The sequence below is a fragment of the Stigmatopora argus genome, chromosome 7 (assembly GCF_051989625.1).
Source record: "Stigmatopora argus isolate UIUO_Sarg chromosome 7, RoL_Sarg_1.0, whole genome shotgun sequence".
NCBI classification, from domain to species: Eukaryota; Metazoa; Chordata; class Actinopteri; order Syngnathiformes; family Syngnathidae; genus Stigmatopora; species Stigmatopora argus.
In genome coordinates, this window is record NC_135393.1 from 14,636,240 (window position 1) to 14,660,569 (window position 24,330).

Here is a 24,330-nt window from a genome sequence, read left to right on the forward strand (position 1 = left end):
GGCTCTCCATCTCTCAGACTCGGTCTTCAACTTTTGAAAGCATTGTGCTGTTGTGTTCATTTTCTTTCTGTCATAATTTTTACTCTTAATTAATGCTGCATTATTTTCTTGATTTTTATCGCCATCTTTTACTAAGCTGCTCAAATGCTACTCGTCAAAGGAAGTTCAATAGGCAAAAAAAATCCATCTCAAGTTGGTTTCATATTAACTCATTTACTTCATTGAGAAAATAGGAACATTGACATATTATCACTTAGAACACTTAAACTAAACGCAACAACAACTTTCCCATAGCCATAACACCAAAAGAGACACCATCTTGCTGCACATCCGTTAGCTTTTAAACAGGTTTGCTTCCAATATATTCCAATTTTTTCAAATAACTTTTTTCTTGATGCGCCCATATTGAAACAAATCTGTTTATTTTCGGTATAGCACAGCATTTATTCAACAGTACAAAGTTTTAATTGCTTTCACGAGGGAGGAACATAGTTTTAGTTTAAAATATTCTGATGAAAATTGTATTTCTTCTAATGCACACATTCCTGTGCATTATGTTGTAAGTAGTAAGTTCTATGTTTAAGACACTTGGGTTGACTTTTGAGTTGATCAATGCAACTGATTTTGTCATCTACACAGTTCAAGTGCTACATTTTGTTTTTTGTTTTGTAATAGAACCCTATTTAAGAAAATAAGTGAGGCGCATGGACACCAGTAATCTGCCATTCCAATTTTTTTATCCCCCAATTAATTTTTTGGTGAAGAATGCCACAAAAATGAGAAATTGTTCGCAGCCAGCAAAAAGAAAAAAGCAAGACGTGGGAGTCAGCAGTGAAAGAAAGACAGAGGTAGCAAAGGAACGAGGAACGAGGAAGAAGAGGGAAGCTTAAAACCTGAGCCATAAATAAAAAGCCCTTATGAATATGCTGCAATGAAAAGGATGAAAGAAAAGATATATCATTTATGCTTACACAAAGGCGGGGAAGGACGAGGGTGAGGAGACTTGAGGAAGACAAGGCTGATATGAAACACCTGCTCCAAGATAAACTGAGGGATGGGTTGTCACGGCAACGATAACAAAAGAAATGCTTTGTTGTTACGCCTAAGTTTTCTGTCAGAAACTTCAAGAGAATAATGAAAATCAAATTGACGCCTTCATAAAAATGTTGTCGAGTATACGTGACACATTGGAAACTTTGTCTAGTTCCACGTAGAAGTCCCCGACACCTTTACTTGACTCTTATTACCATACACAAATCTACCAAGTCTTGTCTTGATCGGCACTGAGGCTGTGAAGCTGCGCTGTCAAAACTCTGAAAAGATGAAGACCCTTTTCTCTGGGCGACTGTCGCCTTTGGCGTCTTAGATGTGGGTCTGAATTAACTTGTTCGAGGGACTTTCTTTCCACTCTCGTCTCGTCAAGTTTTCCAGTAAAACTGATATGTCTTTTGGGAGTTTGGCGCAGAAGAAACGATGTCCGCCACAGCCAATTTTTGACTTCCATACCCAAAAGCCAGGCCAACAGACTGAAGAGTGGACTCACGGATGTACGGCTTCACAAAACCACCAAAATCACCAATCTATCTTGACTGGGAGGGGCAAATGAACCAATTTTTCAGTCAGTCCCACTACAGCCGGAGCTGGGACGATGATGCCAGGAGAGCACAGCATCTTGGGACTTAAGTTTCTCATGCGGAAAATCTGCTTCAATCAGCCGTAATGGACACCGGGAGCACATATTCACTGCAAAAGCAAATATGACAAACAACAACATATACGGACAAACGGCATGGCAATTTGAAAAAAAAAACGGCAAGTTTATTACGCAAGTCCTCAATGAGTGTGTGTGTGTGTGTGTGTGTAGATGCACTGCATTGCGTTGAGGCTGTAGAACACTTCGTTACATCTGCCTTAATTGAACTGCACTCAAGCATAAATTAGTCCACCACATGCCAGCGCTGCATTTTCTTCTTTTGTGCGTGTGTTTTTGTGTGTGTGTGTGTATATTTGTGGAGGTTTGTGTGTTGTAGGGCTGCCTACACACACAAAAGGTGAACAAATCACCAAAAGCTATTTTTACGACTTTTTGAACACACTTCTCAGAATTAGTTTGCGCAAGCCGGCTTTTTCTTCCTTTTCTTATTCATTGTCATCTTCCTTAGCATAATTATGACTTAACACTCAGAATTTTCTTTGTTCAATTATTTCATTTTCAATATGTTTATATGGATTTTTTTACTTTGACTATATTGGTGCCTTTAAGTATGAAAGCAAACAAATCATTTCATGCTGTTTCGTGTTTTGAAGGAAAATAGCGGTTGCAATACATAAAAGTAAAGAAAGATTTGTTGAAACACAATTTGACATTATTAGTTTCTTGGGTACTTTGACAATTAAGCTTACTTTTAGCTGATATCAAAACCTGTCAAACTTTTTGTGAATTTCACCCATAGTGAGGATCTCACTTTTTTGCTCATGTCAACGCAAAAAAAGCTCTTTACTTGAACAGCTCCATCGTCCAATCACAAGTGTCCAAAGGCCACGCTATCATTTTTTGCATGTGAGCATTTGTCAAACATGTAATTATTTTGTTCAAGCAGTTATTTATAATCTCATTTTTACATTTATCTATCTTTTTAAAACATGCTAGTAAAGCTCTCGGTGGTGTATTTTCAGTTAGTTCTATTCCTCTTGTAGAATTTTTTTCTGTAAATTTTCAATGATTTATATAATCCCATACTTTATTTTTTAATTTTGGGGAGTGAACACCATCCTCTCTCTTCTTAGAGGCATAATTAAAGCTTTAACCTCTAGCGAGGACCTTTTCCCTGGTTGGTTAGTTTGTCTCATCTTGGTTCTCTGAGAGACTAGTTAAGTTCAGGAGAGGTCACAGGCTGGTTGAGAAGAAAATTCTTCTACATGGCGGACTACTCATTAGCAAACTGCCTAATGTAACGTGCAGGCGGGTCAGATGTCACACTGTCATGGCTTGCCGCTCTGGTCAGTAATATGAATTGTAAAGGTGGTCACGATTTCAAATCTCTGCAAACCTACTTTGCCATTTCACACTTTTCTAGATATTTGCCAGAAAAAATCATTGTAATTGTAGCTAAAACATTCTGTTCCTAGGTTGCTTGTCAAGAACTGAACTACAGTGACAAACATATTTTCTACAAAATACAGTGGATAGGATTTTGTTTCATATTACGAAGTTTTTTCCGTTCCCTTTTTACGGCATTTTTCCCGCCTTGCAACATCAAGAATTTCTCCTGTGTGGCCAAAACTTTTCAAAATTCAAACCTGGCAGTTGTTGTGCACCATTGCGTTGCTAAAATGCTGGTCTGCTATTGGTTGGCGTCACTAAGATGGACGAAGATAGGCCGAAATCCCTCCCACAATGCGTTCTCTTTTTGTTTAGCACTTTCTTGCTTCCGAATCTCACATGTTTTATTCATACCTAAATTCTATAACAATTTCTATTGCTCCCGCTACGACGATTTTGTCTTACGATCGCAACTCCGGAATAGAGTAATGTCGTAACTCAAGGGGGGTCTACAAAATCTAATTCTGGGGTTCCGGTCAGCATCTGGGTGGTTAAATCCGCCATCGACCTTATCAAAACCGGTGTCTGAAAGCACAGTCTTGACAGTAAGTTTTTATCGAGGAAAAAAATACTCTTTAAATTTTCTTCATTGGGCGAGAAAGCTCCTATATGCTAAAACGAATTCCAAATTCAAACCAGAGTACTTAAAGTTGTGAATCCCAAGGTATGGAAATGAGGATCCCCGCAGCAGTGGCACCATTTAGCGACGTTCTTGGTAGGCGTCCGAGGAGGCGCGAGCCTACCTTTCAGCCTGTGGCGATGCATTAAATATGTAAAGTCATTTGGCCCGACATTCCAGAGTGGCAGCTTGGCGAGCGAGCGGCTGATTTCAACTCGCTCACAGAAGAGGCAAGATCTGGCTCCTCACTGGACATTTCCAGTCAATCTTGATAAACTTCAGGTAGTCACAACAGGCCCACTCTGCCACGACAAAATAAATGGACTCCCTTTCATGAATTATTCATCGCCCGCCTAGTTAGCTTTCCGCTTTGAATTGACGCAAAAGATGGGAAAAACATCCGCTACTTAACACATTCCTGGTGAAAAAGGGTGCTCAACACGGCAGAAAATTACAGTACAAAAAAATAAGCTGCAGGAATTTGTCTTAATGCATTTTATTGGTTTCATAAATTGAAAGGAGCGTGGTCTATTTCAAGGGTTCTCATCAGCATTGGAGCAGCAGTACTCTTTAAACATTTCATTAAACCATGACCAATTGTTTTTCCAAGTTGAATGGATTTTTTTTCTCATATGTATACTAGAAGTCTATTTAAATGATAGCTCTCCAGTCTCTGCCAATGGTTCTCGTAAAGCCTTGAGCAGTCACATTTCTTTACATAACGTTCACCGACGTTTCCCCAATTCCGTTTTTTAAACCAAAGTTATCATAACCTTTTTGGATTATTTTCAAATCAGGAAAAAAAAATAGAATAGACTTTGTAAAGTTTTCATGAATCCCTCAACAGTAACAATTTTGAGTACAGTGGTACCTCGAGATATGAGCTTAATTCGTTCCGGGACTGAGCTCGTATGTCGATTTTCTCGTAACTCGAACGAACGTTTCCCATTGAAATGAACTAAAAACTAATTAATTCGTTCCAACCCTCTGAAAAAACACCAAAAACAGGATATTGAATTGGAATTTTTTTTTTATTTGTTCTAATTCGCCATCTATTAACAAAGTAACACATAACTAGTGGTTTAATATTACTAAAATGTGTTTAATAGTACTAAAATAATACGGATTTCGAAGGGGGAGAGAGAGATGGCCAGAGAGAGGTGGGGAGAGGGGCGGGGCTTTTTGCACGGCAACGCACTCGTAACATAACATAAACAAATTTAAATGAACTTGGATTACGATGCAGACACACTCAAAAATAAGTTTAATCGAACCTAACACTAAACTTAATTCTAATTTTGTTTGACATTTTGATACCTTTCTTCCGGATTGGCTCTTTTTTCCCCGCCTCCACACTGACTTTCAGTCAATATCGAGGGTTGTTTGAGTTTGTATTCCCTTCAAAATATTCCCAAAATGATGCACACAAATGTCCTCACAATAGGATAACGCACTTGCCAACGAGAAGTAGTATATACGCCTTTCGCACTGACTAACGGGGGAAAAAACACTGAAAAAAATGCAACGCTCCGCCCAGTGCTCGCAGAGACGTTACAAAGAGGGAGTTGCGACCAGAGACATTACACGAGGGAGTTGCGGGGACAGAGACAGTGGCCATGCTGTTCTTATGAGCAGCATCTCGTGTCCGCTGCCTGCTCGTGTATCAAAATTTGTCTATTATCTCAAGATAAATATTTGCCCGAAATTTTACTCGTATCTCGAATTGCTCGTATGTCGGGCCACTCGTATGTCGAGGTACCACTGTAGATGTCTTATTTTCTCTCAAAACAATTTTTTTTAACCAATCTTGAAAATTATTAACGGATTTCAAAACACGTTTTCAGAACAAACCTGTACAAAGTGCCATGCATGCTAATTAAGGACAATATCTAAGCAATAACTTTCTCAAAATGATGGCTCTGCAATCTGTTTCAATAAATCTCCACCCAGCTCATGCAGCATACAGAGAATAAAAGATAATGACATTTGTTCTCATGCTGCAACTGCTGGAGTCAAAATCCAAAAAGAGGAAATCCTTGGCAGAGTATAGCTCAGGGACTCCGATAAGAATGTTTAGAAGCCAGAGAAGAACTTTTTTTATTTTCAAAGGAATTCCTTTTTCGCAACAAGCAAACCATCTGAAATCTTTGTTTCTGCTCAGCAAAACCACAGGGGGAGGAAAGACGCCACCCGCGTTTAATCAGGTAGATGTCACGCTCCGAGCGTCATCCGGGGAACACTCCGCCATCTATTTTTCATGCCATTCCGACTTGACGGGCACGAGAATGAAGGTGGAGATTGGGGAGGGGGGAAAAGAAACAAGGAATTTTAAAAAGCAGCAACAACAAAGCAATTGGGGGAGATTGCAAGTGCTGCCCTGAGGCTTGAGATGTGTTCAGCCAACATTGTATGTGCAGTTATCCAACCACACTGTAAGTTGTTCTGTCCCAACTTTCACCCTGACTACGCCCGAATCACCGTCTTGATAAAAATAACTCAAGTCCAGGAGCGCTTCACTGACGTTTCCATTGATACAGGTAGCAGGGTAGACAGAAATGAGAATTTATCTTTACGGCCGAGCTTTTGCTTCGAAGGAAATGCCGCTTTGCTAGAAAAACCAGGAAATTAAACACACTTGTTTGGCAGAATTCAAATTTTCGGTACGCTCTGGTGATCGTAATCAGGGCTGAGTTCACCAACTCGGGTACTCGAAGGCACCGATCCGGTCTGGTTTCCCTATTTACCCTCCTCAAACTCACCTGAATCAAATGATGAACTCCTCAGCGATTAGGAGAAGCCTGATAATGATCCTAGTTACAGTGGTACCTCAACCTACGATCAGCTCTACCTACGACATGCTCGAGGTTCGATGAAAATTTCGATCGAATAATTCGCCCGAGATACCATCAAAATTTCGAGATGCGACCAAGCCAAGTGGCCATGACATGAGAGGCTGTTTATCATTGTATCATTGGTGTTTTTTCAGAGGGATGGAACGAATCAATTTGTTTTTAGTTCATTTCAATGGGAAACGTCCGCTCGAGTTACGAAAAGCTCGACATACGATCTCAGTCCCGGAACGGATTAAGATCGTATGTCGGGGTACCACTGTATTTGATTCAGGTATGTTGGAGAAGGGAGATATGCAAAACAGACTGGATGGGTGCCCTCCAGGACAGGAGTGGGTGACCCTCTGCCTTCCACCCAAAGTCAGCTGGGATGGGCTCCAACATCGCACGTAAATTATCAGCTTATTTTCACATAAACCTACGTAGTATGGCTCTCCGAATTGAAACGAAAATCTTCGAGTTGAGAAAGATGGACACACCGCAAAAGGGAGTGACAGCGTGCTATTTCCAAGGCTCGTTGACTGACGGCTATATCGCGGCACGCAGACCGATGGCGGCTGCCAAGATGCTGTAGGCAGGCAGCACGATAGGGCGTGGACGCGAACATTAGCATTTTTTCGTCTTCCCGGAGGCCTCATTCATCACAGGTGACATCACTCCAACTGTCGTCGTCCCTGTCGTTATCACACGTGCAAGGACAGCTGTCGTAGTGACGTGGGTAAAAATTTGGCAGAGTGTCACCCCCAAGGGGAAGAGATGAGAGAGCTCTGGGCATCTGGTAATTAAGAACTCCCCCATCACTTGTGGCTGTGAAAATTAGCTCTTCATTTTAACTGGTCTACCTGTCGTTGCCAGGCAGAATTTGAAGGGCTTAATTCTAACTTCTCTGTAACTTTAGCATTAGCAAGCAAGACCATCCTGTCTTATTCATTCATTATAGAGTACCGGCTAGCCAACCTCAAATTTCTGACCACTGCGGCCATCTGATGACCGAGCCAATCAGAGACAGAGGCGTGGAGTAGTAGTAGTAGTAGTGGGTTGTGTTTTAGATCCATTACATGGAGCTGTTACGATCGTGCCGAGACGTCGTGGCGTGATGGGGGATGTGGACCCAGTAGCGGGGAAGCAGGAGGAGACGAGACGAGCTGTTCTCATGACAGTAACTTTAATGAATCAAGAGCTTTACAAAATAACAAGGGCTTGTACATCCCAAACCGAAACAAAACCGGGGCATGTGGAATAGTACCTGGTAGCGATGTATGCTGTAACACGTAGGGTGTCACGCAGGACGATCCGACAATGACTAACTAACGTGGTGCTTAAATTCCCACATCAGGAAGTAATCAAGGATCGTTTGCAGCTGCTCTAACCTGACGGCAAACCAGGAGGGACAAATGAGTCGCTCCTGACAGGAGCTTTAGCAATCGGGTGTTGTGTTATACATCCACTAGATAGAGCTGTACTAGTATTAATCGTAGTTGTTGTTAGGGGTTGTGTTTTGCATCTGCTATATGGAGCTGTAGTAGTAGTGGCTAGTAGTTGTTATTCGTCCACTAGTAGAACTGTGCTAGAGAATTTTATACAATGATTAACCAATATTGTTCCATTTATAAAGCGGTGAGCCGTTTTTTGAGAAAATTGAAGTCTTTCTGTTGTGCCTTAGAGTGCAGAAAATACGGTATTTGCTTGAATATTATGGCGGAATGCAAACACTACTCAAACTCCCAGGGCATTCGTCACCCTGCCACCTTGGCATGGGCGCAAACCGCTGTTCCTATAGCAATACCCGTCATTGCCACAGAAGCACATCAATTATACAGGCGACGCTATCTCAGTTGACATTTACGAGAGGGGTGCGCCTCGTTGCACATCTCAGGTCATCAAGCAAATATGTCAAAGCGGGCATTTTGAAACAAGATTGTTTGCGCGAGGAGGATGACTCTCTGGATCCAATTCATCCATCGTAAAGTGTTATGACACCAAAGGGATATGGAAAAGCCAAGTGGTTACCCAACTTTCCAAACCTCTAAACTGGGCCTAACAATGATTAGTGGGGAAGATTTAAAAAAAAAAAAAAAAAAAAATTGAATGAATCGATGCAATGATATTATAAACAATTTTAGATGGTGTCAAGGATGTTGCTCATACTTCTATTATTGACATTATTTAGTTTTAATGCTGGAGATGACGGTAATAATGTTGTTTGTCAATGTGATTTACATTTGTTGATTTTGTTAATTATATTCATTTGTATTTTGATCTCTATGTTGTTGCTAATGATGTTGGCATTGTCGATTTTGCTGTTGCGTATATTTCATTTGTGTCGGAATTAATTTTGATTATGTGGTTATCCTTTGCATTAATGATCATGAAGGTGATGTGACATTTAGTGATATTGTTGAGAGTTCTGCGATTTTTAATGTAATTGATGAAGTTGACTTGTTCTACCATTGAGGGATTTTTTTTTTCTAGCAACAGACTGCTACACAATCACCACATGATAACAAGGCGTAATTAATTATTATTACAGGCCTGGCTAATGTCTATTAGCTTGCCATCACTGTGCTCCCAGTTATTGAATGTTAAGAAACAGCCACATACCGCTTTATGACTCCTATTCACTTTTTTTTCTCCCCACTTGAAAAAAATGGATGCTATGTGTATCATCACACAGAATGCATAGTGTGCGTACTTCACATCACGGTATAGAGTGGCGCATACACACACTGAAGACTCATTATGAGTTAGTGTATGAGGATAGCACAGTACATCTTGAGAAAGAAAGCATGCTCGTGCATATATTCGCACACACACATACCAGGGAGTCTCATTAGTGTTATTGGCTTCAGGACCTTTTGCTGAGCAGGACATTCTTTTATGTTGCATTTACATCATCTTGACTACATAAAGAACTTTAAATAAACCCTTAACACAAGTGTAAAGTTTGTGACTTTATTAAGAAGTCATGTCAATGATGGTGTGGATGTAAATGTGTCATTGTTCCTGTTCTTTACCTTTTTTGCTATTATATTTTTCTGCCTACCGTTTCCAGGGTTACCGCTGAGGGGCGGAGCCTATTGTGGCGCACATCTTAGATATAACTAGATATGTCATCGAAATGATTCAACTCTCATTGCTGTCTAGTGGTGTAGCAATGCACGCATTTATTTTAACTAATTAATAATCAGATCAAATAAGGACTTGGTGTCCCACTATCAAATGTTTCAGACTAATTAGATGATAGAATCTTCTCAAAGAGCAGTTAAAAAAATTAATGGTCAAGACTCTATCCGTACATATTAAAATTGTGCAATTAAAAAAAAATGGTGTGTCGGTTTGTTTCTGCATAGTTGAAACCGATGATGTAAGGGGAGCTAAGAACCAAGGTCCAAATTATTAAGGGGACCCTCTTAAGTGATAGACCAATATGTACCTTTTTTTGCAATTGGAGTTGTATATTGGCGTTGACATAGTATATTTTTGATGTAGACGATATTCCATATGGGTTATGTTAATGTTTTTGTTGTTGTTTTTGATAATCTTATTTACATGGTTAATGTTTTCTGGCCCAGTGCCAGTCATATGTTGCTAATCCGACCCTGGTGTCCACCCCGTTGTTGATGAGTGACAAACGGACCTCTTAATTCACGTTGACTCAGATCTCCACCATGCTAGCGTAGTACAACCAAGACTAATCTCAGAAAGTCTCCTGCAAAGGTCTAAAAGCCTCTTTCCACTTGCTTTCCTGCACATCTGCGTGTGTGTGTCTGTGTGTGTGTGTTTGTGTATTGAGTCAGCTCATTTGGATGCCAGCTGATGCTAAGCAGCAAGTCTCTCTGGAAATCAAGCGCGGATTGTGACGCATATGCAGGGAGAACATGTGTGTGAAATGGGTAAGAGCTCTTTTTTCAAGTGCAAGTTTTATGTTGTCTTCAGAGAGCTGGGATTTCAAAGAAGATATTTGTGTTCCTTTTTATAATACATATTGTATATACACGAGGGCGGCATAATCCGATGTCATCCCACATCCCAAAAACATGGGTGGTAAAAATGATTGAAAATTCAAAATTGCCCGTTGGTGTGAGTGTGTATGTGCATATTTGTGTATGCGTTCCTTCTTTTGGTCTTAAAAGTACTACCTCAAATGAAAAACAATCGAAATTCAAGCTGTTATTTGTTTTACAGTCAGTCTAACAAGAAGTGGCATTGTGTGACAAACTAAGCATTCCCGTCATGTTTACATTGGAATTGAGCGGTAAGAAGAGACAAATGTTGCCAATCTAAAACACAAAATGAGCGATTATCAGTTATTACGTCGGCTGTATGCATTTCTGTGTTTTTTTTTTCATATACAATGAGGTATTTAACTGAAAACGTGGACTGTCACCACACACAATTCAAGCGCCATCACTTTTAATTCAAATTTAGTGGCTGTTAGACGCTAAAAGAAAGTCAATCTGCACTTTTGCCTTTTAAAAATGTTGTTTTTACAAATTATGGACTGATAAATGTGTAAATGGGTGGCTGTCTTTTGCAATGCTAATGTTAATTTCTCAACAAACATGAATAATCATGGTTTCCTGAAAAGTGATAGTCCTCCAGACGGCAGATTTTCACCTGTCACCAGCATTTAAAGACAGAAAAGACTATAAATAAGCGACAACAAAAATCTAGCATGTACAAAATTATGATCCCACGTGAGATAAATTTCTGTATTAAGATCAACTATTTTACATACCCAAGGCACTTTCACATTAGGACAATATAGCTTAATAGCCGAAATAGTGGCAATATTTCTATCTTTATCCAAGCTTTTCTTATATTTTTAAATCATTTATACATCAACTCTGACTGCAGTAGTTTTGACTGCAAGGTTTGCATCATGAAAGTTGTGTTTGAACTTTTTTTGCAAGGAGATCCATCATAAATATTGAGGAAACAGCTATAGATACACCCCGAATGTATCTTTTTTGTTAGCTCTTACGTCAACTTCTGCAGCTGTTGCCCAGCAGCATTTTATCATAAATCATCCAAATGGGGTTAAAGAATCTGTTCATAAATCATGAGGACTTTCGAAACGTCTTGGGGAAATTGGAGATAATGAATTTATCATTATCTTCATTTTCCTCAAATATGAAATGGCAGAATTGTGATTACTTGGACCATTCCTATTGTATTTCAATTATCTCGGTAATTGTTCGTCAAAGCACTGCACAGAATGCTGGAAAATCCTATTTTTCATCTATTTTTTGCCAGAATGGCTTACTTCCATTTGTACACTTGACACATTCAAAGACTGCCGACAAAAAAGAATATCTCAGCTTCCGTCAGATGCTGCCATCGTGGGATTATTTTCCACGAATGGATATCGTTACCTTCTTACTCCATGCCAAAATGTGAATATTTGGATGTGTACCGTGGTTCAAATTTGGGAAATAGCTCAAATCAAGCCAAATTGATGACTTAAAATGACTCCATCTTCCCGTGTGCTTAAAGATTGCGATAGGCAAAACATGTTTATCCCCTTAAACCCATCTGTTTTTTATCTTTGTGTCCGCTGTCACATTTCTCTTGGCTTTATGTGAAAAGGCAATCGTATCAAACCAAAACAGTGATGGAAATGGCAGCGGAGATGATCAGTCTTTTTTTATCGGTTGTTTATTCTGTCGTTTTGAAGATAGCTTTGCTATCGTGGTTTTGGTGGCTCCTCCTATCTGCAAGAACAGCAACATTTAAAGTGGAAAATGCTAAACAAATGTGACCATCATTGTGATATATATCAGGGAATTCTTGCACTATGCGATGAAATACAGGACAAGTAGTGTAGGAAAATACATTTTGTAGTTTTGAACTGCACGTTTATCATACTGCGATAATGGTGGGGTTTATGTCGCAATGATATTGTTGGGAAATGGAGATTCTCCAGCACCTTGCGACCCTAAAAAAAGGTATTAAAAATGGATGAAAGATTTTTATTATGAATCTAATCAATTGTGTATTGCCAAAAAATGATGTTGACATCGCTGTCTTTTATTTTGTTGATGTTAATTTGCATCCCACTTTGGTTAATAGTAGAAGTAGATGCTGTCATTTTCTGAATTTCAACACTATTCTTTATCGTGTGCGGTCGATTGGTCGCCAGTCTTTTGGTCGCCCGGACCGCAACAACGAGCGACCAAAAGACCGGCGACCAAAAGACCGGCGACAAAACAAGGTAAAAGCTACATCAGTCTTAACAAGTTCTCCAACAAAAAACAATAAAAGTCTGGGAAATTTGGAGATTTTCTTTAGCCTAATAATTACTAGGCCATTAAGTATGACTAAATAGTAATTCGCAGTTTGTATTTAGGGAATTTGAGCAACGATTTAAATGGTAATTATCAATAACCTTCCGGGCGACCAAAAGACCGTGTACCATTCTTCATTGCAGGTCTAAGATTTAAATTCTTTGAGCAACCCTCTTTAACATCATTTCAGATTCGTCATCTCGCGCTTTAACGTAAATGAGGGTTTTCCTTATTTGTCCTCTATTTTAAGAGATTTACCCTCATTCTTTGAAAAAGATATCAATCATGCAAAATTGTCCAAATATTAAGGATTCTCTGCACGTCAACCTAGAAAAGTGGAACCGCCACTTATTAGTGGGTGCGGTTGTACAACTATTTTGACTAGAGACGGAATACAAGGCGGTGTTGAGCGAACAACAGAGCCTGTCGACGTGACAGAATAACAATCATCACAAAGTGTCAAAAGCGGGATGACACGGATGCAGTGCGTTTTTTTTTCACTGCATTTCACCCTTTAAACACATTGTGTGACAACACCTACCAGAGAGTTCTCTCGCTTTCCCCACACATAAACACGTACGCACACGTAGGATATCGCAAGGCGATTGTACCTAACGCAAAGTACGCCTACTCCGAGAAATCAGGATTGCATGAGAAGATATATATTCATTTTTCTTTCATGCATTCAAGCACTCTCACCCACAACCCTGTATCTCACATTATGATTCACAAAAGCATACTAACAGTAACTATCAGAATAATGAAGTGGGAGGTATTTAATTTGTTTTCACACAGCCACACTCGCTCAAATGCACAAAACATCATTATGTGATCCTTTTTTGCACGAATAAAGGCCTCCTTTGTAATTAACATCTTAACGGACACCTGGTCCTCCCAGCAGTTGAACAAATAAACCACCCTTGGGCGTCTACTTCAAAGTCAAAGTGATTCACTTTGATCCGAAATACCGCAGAAAAGTCCTTTTTTTTTCTTGCACACAAACACCAAATAAAAGAGACTCCATCGCATGAATCTCAGAATCTGCTTGTGTAGCGCGGTTGTCTCCCTCTTAGCAGATCCTTATTCCTCCAACCCCCCCTTTATATTTCCCACAGACGTGCATTACCATGACAACTCCGGGAATCCTGGCTAACGACAAAACAGGGAGCCAATCGGGCGTGTTCGAGCGTCACATCACGCTGGCGGACGTCGCCTTGAATTACTCCATTCGTAAGTATGTTCGTTTTTGAATGAATCCTAAAATAAACGGGGAAAAGTAAGCTAACATTGGAATCTTTAAAGCGCAATATGTGATTTTATGTCTGTTTTGTTTCAATGCATGTTTCTTGGGGGAATTGGGTCTAGAGTTTGAATTCTTTGAGACCTTGTGGAGTTATTAGAGCAGTGCCTTATGGTTAGTCATCAAAATTTCAATCCATGCTCTTTATGCCTCCAACCAAAAACAAAAAACCCAGTTTTTCACGTTTATGATCACCTATCAGTCTAATACAGTGGTACCTCGAAGTACGAGTGCCCCGACATACGAGCAATTTGAGATACGAGTGAAATTTTGAGAAGATATTTATTCGTGTAATGTCTCTGCGAGCACTGGGCGGAGCATTGCATTTTTTCATTGTTTTTTTTTCTTCCCGTTAGTCATTGCAAATGGCGAGGTGATCACTAATACGAGTTATATTTCTTGTTGGCAAGGGGTCGTGCGTTATCCTATTGTGAGGACATTTGTGTGCATCTTTTTGGGAATATTTTGAAGGGAATACAAAAGCAAACAACCCTTGATATTCACTGAAAGTCAGTGTGGAGGCGGGGCAAATAGAGCCAAGAAAGGTATCAAAATGTCAAACAAAATTAGAATTAAGTTTAGTGTTAGGTTAGATTAATCTTATTTTTGAGTGTCTGCATTGTAATCCAAGTTCATTTAAATTTGTTTGTTATGTTACGAGCGCGTTGCCGTGCAAAAAGTCCCCACCCTCTCTCCCCCTGCGAAATGCGTATAATTTTAGTACTATTAAACACATTTTAGTAATATTAAACCACTAGTTATTTGTTACTTTGTTAGTAGATGGCGAATTAGAACAAATAATAATGTTTTTCCAATCCAATATCCTGTTTTAGGTGTTTTTTCAGAGGGTTGGAACGAATTAATTTGTTTTTAGTTCATTTCTATGCGAAACGTTCGTTTGAGTTACGAGAAAATCGACATGCGAGCTCAGTCCCGGAACGCATTAAGCTCATATCTCAAGGTACCACTGTATATGTACTTCAATTTTACCATAACCAAATTTTGTAACAGGTTTTAAATTGAAGGAGTCATTGAAAATTAATCTCTAACATATTCTTTGGACAGAGATGTCAGCCTTTTGTGGTTATGGCTTCTTGAAACTTTTTTTTTTTTGGAGGTCTAAGGAAGATGGACAGGCCTACCAGATTTTATATTCCTCAGTAAAGCTTTCACCCGGGGCTGATCTTTTTATGACCCGGTGGAGTAATCAGTTTTGTGCTCTCAGATGGCCTATAAACCCCAAAATGGCGGAATTTCTGTCTTTTTCTCCATGACTTCTTAACACTTTTTTGTGGGTTTAGTCATGATAGAAAGGCCCACCAAACTTTATGTGATTCTTTTTTACCTTTTTGCCCCTAAATTTTCCAGTGACTAGTCCACCGTTTTCTTTTTTTTTTGTACTAACATTTTGAGGGTCACACTTTCAACTGCTCGGTCAGACATCATTTCCCGCCCGGATACCATTTGGTCAGCTGTTGAGTATGGAAAAGCAAATTTGCAAAATGCTAAAAGTCACGATAATAAAATGCCGTTTAGAAATAAAGCTCTGTAAAAGGAAATTTTGGACCTGGCGGAAGACAATTATAGTGAAAATACTTGCAGATAAAAATCACAATGACACACACACACACACACACTGAGGAAAAAGAGATGATGTGATGTCAGGAGCAAAGTCACATCATCTTGGAGAGAAAACAGGCCAGAATCTCATCACAGCAAGCCCAAATGAGATTAGCCCTGCAGCCTTGCTCTTATATAGAAGTCAATACATCAGTCATCCCTCTCTGGCTCCTTCCCCTGACAAATTGCATTAAAGCACAGAGATGTCCCTCACAATCAGACCTAGATTGCTTGGGCCGGGCCCCGTCAAAAAAAGTGGGAGGGGCCACGCAAAGCTTTGTGCGTCACAGCCGGCACTCAAGGACGGATTTCCAGCTTTATGCTGGCGTATGAAACTACTGCTGCTGTCACAGTGACAAAGCAACTTGCTCTATAGGAGGCAATGTCATTAAAAAAAGTTGTGTTAAACGGTGGGGGGGGATTTTCAATGGCCTCCTGAATGCTTTCAAGCAAGATTTTTTTCTGAAATCTTTTTATTACATTCATATAGGACAGAGGAATCATGGTTGTTATATTCGTGTTGCGCATATTCTGCAACGCCATTTTTAAAATGCAAAAAAGGCCCCGATAACTAAACTAAATGAATTAAACAAAAGCTTAAAATCGATTTCCCATTGAAATGAGTTGGACAGTTATTGCCGTTTTGAATAGACACGGTTAAAAATGTGTGTGATTTTCTTTTCTTCAACTGTTGTCTCTTACAAACAAATATTTCAGACCTCCTGCATTTGTTTTTTGTTTTTTTTCAGGCTTGGCTTTTTGAGACTTGTCTCTTTTTATCAAATCATGATCGGCATGCATACCAAATTCGATGTTGTTCAGGCTTTGGGGGCTGATTTTATTTTGGGTGTGCGCGCATGCATGTTTGCCAGATAGTTGCAACTTGTAACAATGGCTTCCTAATTATGGTCTCCCTGGTGGAGATGGTGCAATCTTCCTGAAATGCTAACTAGCCTCCTGCAGGGAACATGTTGCATTATTAATCCATGATCTTACTTCATCCCGCGCGCTTGTGTGTGTGTGTGTGTTTTGGCGGGGTGCAGGTGTGTCTGTTCAGCTGTTACATTGCCATTAAATGGCGTGTTTGAATTTTGCTAAGACAACAAAATGTGAAGAAATGCAAAGCTAGATATTTTCTGAAATAATTGCCCTCATTCTTAAAGATATATACCGTAATTACTCGAATATAACACGCAGGTTTTTGCAAAATAATTAATTCCAATAGTTGGGGGTGCGTGTTATAATCAAAAACTATTTTTTTTTTTTTTTATTTATTTATTTATTTTTTGTGTCTTGTTACATGGCCCTTAGCCTGGTGCTTTTTCTTGCCAAATAAATTGAATTGAAATTGAATTGAATAAAATAAATTACAAATTTTCGATCGAAAAAAGCATTGTCAAACTCACTTTGACGCACGGATTTTATGTCATCTCGTTGAGCCGACGCACGGATTTTACGTCATCTCGTGAAGCCGACGCACGGATTTTACGTCATCTCGTAAAGCCGAGACCACCACTGCCCCCCTCTAGCCTCGTACCCGTCTCAGTTCACCCTCTCTCAGTTCAGTGTTATAATCAATAACTAAAATAAATTACAAATTTTCGATCGAAAAAAGCATTGTCAAACTCACTTTGACGCACGGATTTTACGTCATCTCGTAAAGCCAATCGGATGATGTGTTGTGGGAGGAAGAGGAAGTGGATGAAGGAAGCGTGGACGTTGATAGGATTCTCAACGAAGAGATGTATGAGAGGACAGACAAAGAGAGAGAGGAACTTTTCATTTGAAGGATTCTAATGAATAAATTTGTTTGAACAAAACAATCGTGAAACGAAGAAAAAAAGGTAAGATTTCTGATTTTCGTCAGCGGGAAATTTTAGGTGCGCACTATATTCGAGTACTGCGTTTTTCCAGATTTTTTTGGCCCAAAGTTATACCTGCGTGTTATTTTCGAGTGCGCGTTATATTCGAGTAATTACGGTAGTATATTTTTTCAATGGAATTATGTATGTAGTCAGCATCAACGGGGTGCTTACTACCACACCATACGAAGTTAGCATTTGTGTAGTATGTCCCATAAGTTTGGAAATATAGCTTCATTATTTGCATAAAAGTCATTTTGTTTTAGGGTGTTGTCAGAGCTTCATAGTAAAGAGCGATAAGTGTTAAGGTTTTAGGGTCTTGTGACAGGATGGCACGGAATTTTCAATGTTTTGAAAGCAGAAGCAATGGCTGGTTGTCTAGTGATTTTCTGTTCTTTTGTCATCTAAGTCAGTCTTTACAAATGTGGTTTAACGTGGTGAAATAGTGATTCTGAAATTCCTCTTATGGCATCTTAAAGCCATTTATCAGATTCACACGTTATACTTCTGACTACATTTCCCCTTTGGGGGATCAATACCGAATTATTTTATGAATGCAGTGCTAAGCCAACTGAGTGGGCGCGTATCAAGCAGCATGCAGTGAGTGGGCAGATACTTCCTTCTTTAAGTGACAATGTGATTTCCATTTCAAATCTACTCATTTGCACAGAGAGTGAAATGAAAATGTGATTGCAATCAATAGACAAACAGCATGGATGCCAGGTCACACCCCCATTGGGAACTGTCTCATGCATCAAATAAAGGGCAGAAAAATAACACAACAATAGGTTTATTATTATGACTGTATTTTCCGCACTATAAGCTGCTACTAAAAGACTTCAATTTTCTCAAAAAACAGCATAATCCGATGCACCTTCCTATTTTAATCAATATTATTTCATCAGTGTATGAAATTTCCCTTCTAGTTGATGGATAAAACAACTCCAAACCAATACTACTATTACTACAATTTACCACCACTAATACTACTCCTACTGTGTTTTATAATCCGGTGTGCCTTACATATGAAACCAATTTCATAGCTGTTCATTGATGGTGCGTCTTATAGTGCGGAAATACAGTAATACTACTCCAATAGAACTTTGGCGGGAAGGATTAATTTTTTTAAATGGTTGTCATACTTTATGCTAGGCAACAGGGTTTGTCCACGCAAGGTGTCATAAATGTGCTTCCAGTTTTCTGACTCTGAAAAGTTTTCTGAAGTGTAACTGACCCCGACGGCAAATCTCGAGAGGAATTAAGGGCGAGAAAAGATTCTCCACATTTGGCTTGGAATCTCACACCGCGCACAGGATTGGATCACACACAAACACAGGCATGCAAATGCATACACACGTGTAAAAGGATTGGGAAGCCAGGCGCTGCTATCTCTTGTTTGCACAGGCTGTTTTTCCCTCAACATTCCAACAGCAGCGATAGTGCCTTGCTGGACTCACAGGGACCGCTTCAGGGCAAACCGTTCAACTTTCCAACAGAGAGAGAGCGTCGAGTGGAAAGATGAGGAGAGGGCTCAAAAAAAAGCAGCAGGGCATGACAGCCATCACTTTTTGTCTTTTTACTTGCATGCAGCGTTTGTTCCCTCACTGCTTAATTGTCAAAGGGTTTGCTACTTTTACAGAAAGTTCTGATCTTTAGCACCAGATGAAACACTATTGAGTCAAGATCAATAGTACAATAGTGGGCTTTCATGCTCATTTTTTTTTAAAATATGCCATAATTTACTAGTCAATAATACATTTACATGAGCAATCCATTCTAGCGCCGTCAATAGGACTGAAACCTGAACATTTTCGGCCAGTAGAAGTACCTAATATAGTCTCTAGTGAGTACAACAGGGCTCCAACGCAAGCACGGCAAGCGACCAACGTGCCTCCTTGTCGTCATATGAGGACTCTCTCCGAGTGGCCTCGCTGCAACCCAAAGCTGTCATCCCCATTACATCCTCAAACAAACACACAGATGTCGGAGACAAGCTTTATACAAGCCGTCTATTCTACGACTTCTCTGAGCTATAAAATAGAGACACTAAAGTCTCATCTTAAGTACAACACCCAGGCACACATATTTTCCTAAAGCTAGTCTACATAATTAGGTTTATTTGGATTCACATAATATACAGGAGATACTGTTTGCTCGATAAAATATATAGACAAGGGTAGTGGAACAACTTGGCTAGATAACTCTCCACCCCTCCAAAAGGCCCAATCTTAATCCAATTAAGAAGCTGATATAATTCAATGAAACTAATTCATGCCACATTTAGTAGCCAGGTTCTAAATTATTCACCACAAGAAAACAAATAAATGAAATCAATATGAAACCTGCAAATGAAGTCAATCACAATCAGTTGTCCAGGTCGTGAAGCAGGAGAGCAGCCCCAGTTATCACACCACCACAATTTTCTGAAACTGTGTTACATTTACACCAGATTTAATGAGAAACACCCATTGCAAAAAAGATCAAAGTTTTATCTTGTCATTCTATAAGATGCATTCAGATGATTTATTCATCTTTTATTTAGCTTAAGTCACTTAAGCCTCTATTTTCTTATTCATTACCAGTGCTTTTTACCTGTCAATTTTGGTCCAGACTTTTCTTGACAGTCCTAGAGACTAAGCTTAACAACTGATGCAAGGAAGATCGAGGTTGAGAGGTTGTCCTGGGTTCTTTTGATCTGCTGGATGACTCAACATTGTACTTTTTTTCGTAGGAAAGGTTCACCACTGTTGCATGTTTCCTCTATTTGTAGACAGTTGTTCTCATTAAGGTTCAGAAATGTCTTAGTAACCCCTTCCAAATGTCTAGGTCACTTACTTTATTTCTCATCTGTACTTGAATTTTCTGGAATTGAGTCATTTTGACATCTTCTAGCCAATTCAATTTATCACATGCCTTATATAAAGGATTTCCTGATTGAACAAGCCTGGAGGTAATGAGGTTTGTGTGTGGTTAGTGAAAATGCCGCTTTGACAGAAATGTGATTACACACGTTAAGATCATGTTTTTAAAAGGGGTCAATCACTTTTTCCATACAGGGCTAACTAGTTTTCACCTTGATTTATGTATAAACCTATACCATGTATGTGTATGTATGTGTATATATGTATGTGTATGTATATATGTGTATATGTATATATATATATATATATATATATATATATATATATGTATGTATGTATATATACAAATATACATACATATATACATACATATACACACACACCTATAAACAGATATATACATATATATATATATATATATATATATATATATATATATATATATATATATATATATATATATACGTGTATTAATGTGTATATGTATATATGTGTGTGTGTGTACATTTATATATAAATAGATTAAGAAACTGGCCCACCTACCAATCTGAGTTTGACACCCCTGATATAGATACATCTAAATATACACATACGTACATACGCACTATGTTCTGCACTGTTCACGGTTCATTTTCCAACTAGCAGCATCAAAACTCAAGAGACATTTAAGTGCCACAACGCCTTATTTAACATTCATTTGAACTTCAAAAGATCTCATTGATTGCAACACTATAACACTCCTGACCGCTAAACTTTGACGTTTTAGTCCTCTATAAAAAAAAAATCATCACAATATCATCCCATAGTACATGTGCTGAAGTTTGTACCAAACATATCAGCAAGAATTCCATTTAAAGGAAGAGGGGGAGAAAAAAAAGAAGTGAATGAAATGTAAGTTGAAGCATTTCTTTTTGCTAATTTTGCTCAGGAAATTTCAGAAAATGTGATGAATCCCGACCTACAAAGACCGATAGGGGAAAAAAAAGAATGTCGCTGTCCAAGGTCCTGAACGCCGTGCCAATATATCGCCAGTCACTTTATTAAGTACACCAGCACCCCCTGATAAGCTCACTTACTGCATCTAAATGAAGAAGTGCACTGAATATTTAGTCCATTCGGCTACATCGGAGGGTCCGATTATTGGGAAGAGCTCGCGTCGACGCGTCGGATGCGAGTGTACCTAATAAAGTGACATCCCCCCCATGCATGCCAAATGCACGCGAGGTTATGTTTGCGCAGGAATGTCAAAGTTTCCTGCGCAACCATCCCCCTTCCAGGCTCCTACCTGCTCGCCTCCAACGTGCCTACTCGGGTTAAAAACGTCCCGTTGTCCCCTCCGCCCGCGTTCGCTCGGTGTCCTGTCCTCCTTCCTCTCCTTTCGCTGTGCGCCGTCCTCAGGCACGGTGAGGAGCACGCCAGGGGTAAAGCTGGACGTCGAGAGGGATGCAGGGGGGGGGGCGCCTACTGTTAAGCACTGGGTCCACTAGTCCACTTGCTCACTTTCCTTCCTCTCTCGTCGACCTCTTCTCAGTTTGTGGCGATCATACTGCGTCAGGCTCCCCCCCTCTTGTCTCCCTCTCTCTCACTCTCCGTTTCACGTTGCGCCTCTCGCTCGCTGGTTCGCTGGAACAGACGGTGATTAATTCGTCAGAATTCGCCTTCTTCTCTTCCTCACCCAGCTGTTCTGTTCCGGGGCTGCAGAGGACAAATGGGTTACATTGGTTTTTAGAGAACATCTCCCAAACCCAAAAGAAAGAAAGAATGAAAAACCTGACTCTGGCATGTAGTTTTACTCCCCCTCGCGTTGATTGATGTTTCCTTGGAACTGTGTTTTTATGGGTTTAAGTCATATTTCGTGGCTAAATTACGTAAAATCAATCATATTTTTAGATCTACCAGAGAACAAAATATATGAAAAGTGTTAAAGGTCATAAATATATACGAACTCATACATGTAGTACAATGAACGTTGATTTTTTTTTTTAAATGACCTCAAGAAAGATGCATGGAGATCAGCCTTTATTACATAGGCCCCAATATTCATATTTAATATACACTGGAAACAGTAAAGATTCTTTAGATCTACTTTATTTGTGTATATCGGTTCCATGATAACAAGTTTTTTTGACATTGACACTTAATTTTATTTATTTGCATTTGTTCAAATTATGTTATCAAATCACGTTCTGTCAGTTTTTTCTTTTTTGGTGTGAACAATGTGATCAAATTATACTAATGTGACATGTTTTAATCACTTGTATTGCGCTTTTCCACCTCAAGGGATCTCAGTGCTTTCACACTAGGTCCTTATTTTACTACTGAGAAATGTGCGGGTTCAATATCTTGCTTGAATGAACTTGCAATACCTGAAACACATTTTAATTGCATTTGTTTTTCTCAATCAAGGCATCAAAATGTAATATTTTAAGTTCACTTTGAATCCACATCGTGTTTCCAAGTAAAACATATTATGTTGCATTTTCTATTTAAGACAAGTAAATCCAAATGTCCTTTTTTTTTCAGTGTACAAGAGTGGCCTAAAAAGAGAAAAGCCGTAAACACAAAAATGAACAGTTTCTTTGCATTTTAATGGCTTCAGTACAGATGCTCAATTTACTCTAAGAGACTATTGGGAGATAGAAACAAAGTACTCCACCTCAAAGTTGCTGATCACGAGATCGATTGAGAAATTGCTGACGCTGCTGCACTTTTAAGACAACGCTAGTGGCTGCAAAAGCGAATATACGCGGAATCCAAGTCCGGGCCTCAAAAAAAAAAAGCTAAGAAAATAATGCCTCAAGATCATCACTTGAGAAAATCACAGTTGGTTCGAAAATGCTACTCAACAGCAACATTTCACAAATGAGGCTTCAAAATGAGATGAGTTTCCTGTTTTTTTTTTTAGATGTTCGTCAAGAGGCAACAGATGCACATAAAAAAGAGCTGATATCGGCGTGAGTGGAGATGCAATTTGAACAAACGAGACCAATGTTCTAGTGTTTTTATGCTTTTTTGCAGTACTAAAACTAAAAGGTTATTTGGTAGCAGGGTGAAAACCTAGAGAGGCTGATGTTCTCGTATTGCCTGAATGCACCTAATTCTTGATTGTGGAGTTGTGCCAGTATACGACGAGAGCGTCCAGTGATGTAGCGTCACCTTGGCGATGAGCCATGGCGCTCAGCGGGACGTCCTTATGTCCCGCCTGCCAACTCGCTCACATTAAACGCCTCTTTAGCGCTTGTACGCTAGCCGACATTGAGATGGAGATTGTCCAGTTGGTCGCACTGCACGAATGCACCACAAGAGCTCACCATTTTTGACGGCCTGACGTTCATACATTCGTGGCCAAACTGGATTGGACGGATTGGTCTATTGCTGTCAATGGCTCCTAGTGAGGTCAAAAAATAAAATTAGTTTTTCTGGCCAAGATAAAATAGCCAGAATTTAAGTTTGCCACAACGTACGTAGAAAGAACGTTTTTTTTTTTTTTTCATTCGGTGCCAGCCCTCCCACTTTAAGTGGATTGGACATCTAGTGCCGTCAGTGAGCGTCCGACCAAGCTATGATAACAATTGCTTTAATTATAGTGAGTATGCCATGGTTTAGTATTAAAAGAAAATGTAGAATTGGTACACTATCAGCATTGCCCAGGTAATAAAATCGATAGTAATTTAGCCTTTAAAATATATTTTCTTAAATATTAAGGATAATAAATAAAACATCAAAAGACGTTTGGTACCCGGACGTTTGGTCGACCGGACGTTTGGTCGACCGGACGTTTGGTCGACCGGACGTTTGGTCGACCGGACGTTTGGTCGACCGGACGTTT

The 24,330-nt window shown here is 39.5% G+C and overlaps 1 protein-coding gene across 2 annotated transcripts in view; it reads right to left on the reverse strand.

Moving 5' to 3' along the window:
* The window catches only part of LOC144077324 (protein ELFN1-like), a 52,239-nt gene extending 30,130 nt beyond the window's left edge, over positions 1-22,109 (reverse strand). For both annotated transcript variants that reach the window (XM_077604972.1, XM_077604971.1), the window contains exon 1: positions 21,787-22,109. The gene's annotated coding sequence lies outside the window, so the exon portion shown is untranslated. The remainder of the gene's footprint in view (positions 1-21,786) is intronic.
* Between the last annotated feature and the right edge of the window lie 2,221 nt (positions 22,110-24,330).